Here is a 5742-nt window from a genome sequence, read left to right on the forward strand (position 1 = left end):
CTGGCATCTCTGCTAGCTGGGGGCTTTCTATAACCAGTATCCCGAGTAGGTCTTGTTCACTCTTTTGCAGCTGGGCAGAGTATAAAAGTTAATTTCTAGCCTCTTTGCAAGCTGACTTTGGTCCAAGCACAGTGGCAAGAAAAATTGTGAAGTAAAGCAAAATACAGGGCAAGAGACCAACAAAAACCACGAAAGGCACTCATCCGTGAGAGGAAGAGAACCTTGCTGCCAGGCCAGTGGGGAACAGGAGATCCCGGAGGTTCAAGAGGCTGGGAAGTGGAGCCCAGGGTGAAAGTGCATACATGTGGCAGGGCGGGGGGGTGTGCCTGTGTGTGTATGTGTGCGTGAGCCCTGACAGAAAGAGCTGGAAACACATCTCGCCCTTCCTCAGGCTCTGATATCTCAGGTGTCTCTGGCCACAGACCTGTCCAAGCCCAGCCTACTCTGCCCTTCATTTTTTGCCCCTTTGCCCACAACTCTCAGAAGCCAGGATTCAGGATCTGTCCCTGTGGGTGTCGGCCAGTGCCCCTGCCTTAGGTGCTCACGGTGTTGGGGAACTGCCATGGGGTAGGACTGAGGCAGCCCTCATTCTTCTTCTGGTTCTGCCTCCACATCTGCTTCGGCATCTTCTATTAAAAAGTGGCTCAGAGCTAGCTGAGTCTAGCTCAAGAAAAGTCCCAGGTCTCTTCTAGCATACATAATAATGTGAGATTAATTATTTGGGAAATCAGTGAGATCTAGTGAATCAGAATGTATAAATGTTTCAGCTGCAAATAACGCAATACTTGGAATAAAGAATTAAATGACAGGGGCTGATTCATTAGCAAACCCACAGGACAGAGGGAGGTGGTTCTGGGATTGGTGTGGTGTCTCCAGGAGGTCATGAAGGGCTCAGGCTCTTTCCATCATCTCTTTCCATGTCTTCTTCAGGGCTGCTGTTATGTCCTTCCATGGTGGCAAGATGGCTACAGGGGCTCCAAGCTTTCCTTCTCCTGTAACAGCTTCTCAAGCAGAAAGAGATGGGGGAGGGGCATAGTCTTTTCCAGATGGGAAATCTTTCCCAGAAGTTTACATCTAGCAGCTTCCTCTTGGGTCTCTTTGGTCAGAACTGGGTCATAGGTCTAGACCAATCACTGGACAGGAGGCTGGGACTGACCAGTCATGGGCCATCCACTTGGACCAGGTGGATGTATGAGCAAATGAAACCTTGGGGTTCTATCAGCAAGAGAGTTAGGAGCAGCCGTTGGGTGGGCTACTGATAGTGCCTGCCATAACCGGGGGATGATTTTAGGAGCAAGAAACAGAAACAGTGTCCGGTTGTGATAACCTGAAAGGGAATTTATTGGAAAGGGGTATGGGGTGAGTCTGCAGGAAAGAAGCAGGAAGCACAAGAAATGCTTTTTAGCCCAAATGGCCTGCTATGGACCCCTCATCACTGTGAAGGAGTTCTAGTGCCTTTGCAGTTTGTGCCACTCATTCAACATTGAGGTCTTAGGACATGAATTGTACTGAATCAGGCCAATGACCTGGACACCTGGGTGCAGAGAGAGGCACCTGGCCTTTTTAGTCTCCAGCGTAGCCACCTACCAAGACCTTATACACTGGGAGATTCTTCAACAGGAAAGACTGTGGGATGGTGTACAGCCAACACAAAGCCAGCCCGCCCAGCTAATATCTAAGAACTGGAAATGCAGTACGTGGGTAGGTAGGGTTGGGCTTATTTATGTTCACCAGGATTAATTACCAGGAGGCAAAGTAATACCTAGATGTTTCAGATCATTTTGTGAGTCTTACTGACTGTTGGGTAAATTTAATTTAATTGTAACACTAACACCTGTTTACGTCAGCCAGCTTTGCAGTGTGGTTAGCTATTCCCACCTTCAAGGATATAGAAAGATACGGTTAAACACAAAAGCAAGCATTGGAAGGAACAGTATTGGTGAGGAAGCCGGAGGGGGGATCCCTGTGGAATCAGAGCCATCCCTGGAGCTGCTTCGCCAGGGTCTTCTCTTGACGGGCCATCTGTGGCACTGTGGTCACAAGTCCCTCCACAATGCCAAAGTTGTCATGGATGACGGCGTCCAGATGGTACAGGAGGCATTGCTGAAAATCTTGAGGGAGTTGTCATACTTCTGGTTCAGGCCCATCACAAATATGGGGACATCAGCAGAAGGGGTGGAGATGACCCTCTTGGCCTCACCTTCCAAGCGAGCCCAGCCTTCTGCATGGAGGTAAAGACCCCAGTGGACTGTCCAACATCTTCACCACCAGCATCACCCCATTTGATGTTGGTGGGGTTTTGTTCCTGGAAGGAGATGGGCTTTCCATGATGCCAAGTTTCCTGTTCTGAGCCTTGACGGTGCTGTTGAAATTGCAGTGGATGGAATCATACTGGAACATGTAGACCATGGAGCTGAGGTCTACTAAGGAGTCACCGATGGTGACAGTATCCACTTTACCAGAGTTAAAAGCAGCCCTGGTGACCAGGTGCCCAATATGGCCAAATCCATTTACTCTGACCCTCACCATCGTGTCTTGGGGACCTGGCTGGCACTGCACCAGAAGATGCAGCTGTCTGTCGAACAAAGAGGAACAGAGAGCCCAATTTCGATCATCTTTAAAACAACTTATTCCCTCAGATTATCAGGTCCATTAAATAGTCTGCCAAAAGACCATCACAAAGTTTCTTACCAGTTGCTATGGGGGAGGTGCTCAGATCGCCAGGCCTGAGGAAGCTTTGGACCCTGGGCACAGCCAGGGAGGATTGAGAGAAGGGGGAGATGGGGAGCCCGCCCTCCTGCCATCTGGATCCGTCTGTAACTCAGTCTCCCTCAGCTGAAACTCCGCCAGTGCCCACAAACCTCACACTAGCCAATGTGTCTGTGAGCGCAGGCTTGTAAGCAATGAGCACGAAACCAAAGCAATTTTCCTGAATCAGGAAAATGATGAGCACATTCCAAACCTTGAGAGGCTTTTCTTGCTTCATTTCTGGAGGATTTAAAAATAGATCTGGAGATGACTCTTTGCAGCTGAATTCCACAGGCATGAAATCCTCTTCCCACAGTAGAGATGTAAGAAGAACAGCTGACTGGAAAGGCCTTTTCTTGATGTCATTATTTGTCCTCCTGGGCCGATGTCAGGATCCCAACTACTAAGTGGCAGGCACCAGTGTCTGGGCAGGGCCAGCCCTGGGCAACCGTACATAAGGTCCCTTCCATCCTCCTCTCCCTTCATTCTTTTGGTGTCTTCACTCAACTTACCCTCTGTTCTTTCCCATGGCAAGGCACGGTGGAGTGCATCCCCAGTGTGGCTCATCTTCACCTGCACCTGGAGTGTCTGAAAACGCAGCTTGCCAAGCCCTGCTCCTGGTGACTGATTCAGGAATCTGTATTTCAGGACCAGGAATCTGTATTTTTAACTATTCCCTTGGTGATTCTGAAGATCAGCCCAGTTTAGGAAACACTGGAGTAGTGCCATGAGCAAGGACTTTGGAATCAAAGACAAACTGAGTTCAAACTTAACTTCTGCCACTGTGGCCAGGGACCGTTATGAAGATTCTCTGAGTCTCAATTTGTCCATCTATAAAAAATACCAAACTTGAGTAAAATAGTGTATTTAAAACTTTTTCAGATCAAAAAGTTTTGTTCTTCTTCCCAAACATAAAATTAGATTCTCCCCCAAACAGCTCATTAAGCCAGGGGGAGAATCAAGAACAAGAATCATGTTGCTGAAAAGAAAAGGACCATATCCTATCCTCCATCTCCAGCCTACCCCATCAGGGAGAGCCAAGGGCAGAGGTCATGACTTGGAGGCCTGATGCTGGGGCCCTCAGTGAGTTGGGGGCAATCCTGGGTGGATGAAACCCTAGTGGGCTGGGCATGCAGCAGGATTCTGAGGTCTGTCAGTGCTTACTGGTGGAACACAGGTTCACGGACTCCAGGTGTCCCAGGAGTGCTGGGCGCTGTGATGCTGGTGGCTAGCCATTGCTGGGCCAGGAATGACCGGTCATAGGCAGGTACCTGCCATTCCCCGGCTCACTGCTGCAGGCACCATGCCCATGTTATAGGAGGTACTCCTGATTCTTAAGATCCTGGAACCATAATGGGCATATGATAAGGACTCAGTAAAATCAGTTCCCACCAGGTCCTGCATTACAAAGAGTATAATTGCCTAATAAGACAACTGTGACAATCGTGAGTTATAATTTCTTTCTAGAGAGATCATTTTAAGGGAGGAGAGAGAGTGTTAAGACTGAGGACAAATTCTTGAATGTAGAGAATATAATGAGGGAAATACTGGAGGTGGGTAGCAGGGGAGGTCTTCTAGCCCCTGAAAATTATACTAGCAGGATTTCCTATCTCAATAGAAAATTTAAAAACCTTTTACTCCTTCCTTGCCAATAATCCTCTGTCTCCCTCTTTTTTAAAAAAATTTTTAATGTTTATCTTAGAGAGAAAGAGAACTAGAGAGAGAGCGAGAGCACATGAGCAGGTGGGGCAGAGAGAGATGGAGACACAGAATCTGTAGTGGGCTCTAGGCTCTGAGCTGTCAGCACAGAACCCGACATGGGGCTTGAACCCACAACTATGAGATCATGACCTGAGCTCACATCAGATGTTCAACCGACCTAGCCACCCAGGTGCCCCATGTCTCCCTCTCTTTTATGAATCAGATTGTGCTGATTCTATCATGCCCAAGCTACTGGTCAGTCTTAACTTGTATTTGGTAGACTGACTGCCTATGGAGGAAAGGCTGATTGATTACATACATTTTTTCTTGCCATGTTAGTGTCGTCTTTGCATGATATTGACTCAGTTCTCTGTGGCTTGGTGTAGGGATGGCAGGATGCAGTGGTGAGCTGCAAATCATGATGGCTTTTGCATGCTTTCAGGATAGCCATGGCTGTACTCAATGTCCTCCAAATTCATAGCCCCCATGGAATGAAGCCTCAGGTGAAGGTAAGGCGTGCCTACTTGGCACAAATGATAAAAGGGTTTCTCCTTGCATAGCAGGTAGCATGCAGTCAACAGATATTTGTCAATTGCTTTCTTGATTTTGTTGTAAATCTTTAAACTTCTTCCAAAATTTTTAGGATTCTAGTATTTGGTTGTAGAAGCATGGATGGGGAAGAGATGAACTGTGAGATTAGATAATAGTTTATAGTTCAACTTTTATATTTCTGCTGTATTGTATAGCAAGATGGCTTAATGAAGGAGGATGGTCTTTGGAGTTTGATGGACTTGGTTCCAGATCTTGCCTTCACCAGGTGGTTAGTCCAGATAAGCTAAAATCTCAGTGTCTTAAAACGGCAAAGATTTATTAAGCTAAGTCAGAGTCCAGTGTAGGTGGCAGATGGCAGGGTGAAGGGTGTTCTGCTCCACTGAGCCATTCAGAGACCAAGCTCCTCCCATCTTAATCATGTGGCTTTGTGGTGCCGTGGCCCATCCAGATAGTGACAGGAAAGGAGATGAAGGACTACATGCAAGATTTTTATGGGCCAGGCCTGGAAGTGGCAAAAAATCATCTCTGTCCCCATTTCATTGGCCAGAAATTAGTCACTTGGCCAGCCTGTCACAACAAGAGGGCTGGGAAATGTAGGTGAACATGTGCTTAGGAAGAAAAGGAGAATACAGATACTATTCTGCCACAGGTGTGTGACCTTGAGCAAATGACGTTAACTCTCTTGGCCTTAATTTCCTCATCTGTACAGTGGGAATGTTCTGTGTCTAATGGGGCTGTTAT

General features: G+C 47.4%; 1 pseudogene; it reads right to left on the bottom strand.

Moving 5' to 3' along the window:
* Window positions 1-1971: 1971 nt before the first annotated feature.
* On the bottom strand, window positions 1972-2595 carry LOC115287110 (annotated as a pseudogene).
* Window positions 2596-5742: the final 3147 nt, after the last annotated feature.

This window comes from Suricata suricatta, chromosome 3 (genome assembly GCF_006229205.1).
Source record: "Suricata suricatta isolate VVHF042 chromosome 3, meerkat_22Aug2017_6uvM2_HiC, whole genome shotgun sequence".
Classification (NCBI taxonomy): domain Eukaryota; kingdom Metazoa; phylum Chordata; class Mammalia; order Carnivora; family Herpestidae; genus Suricata; species Suricata suricatta.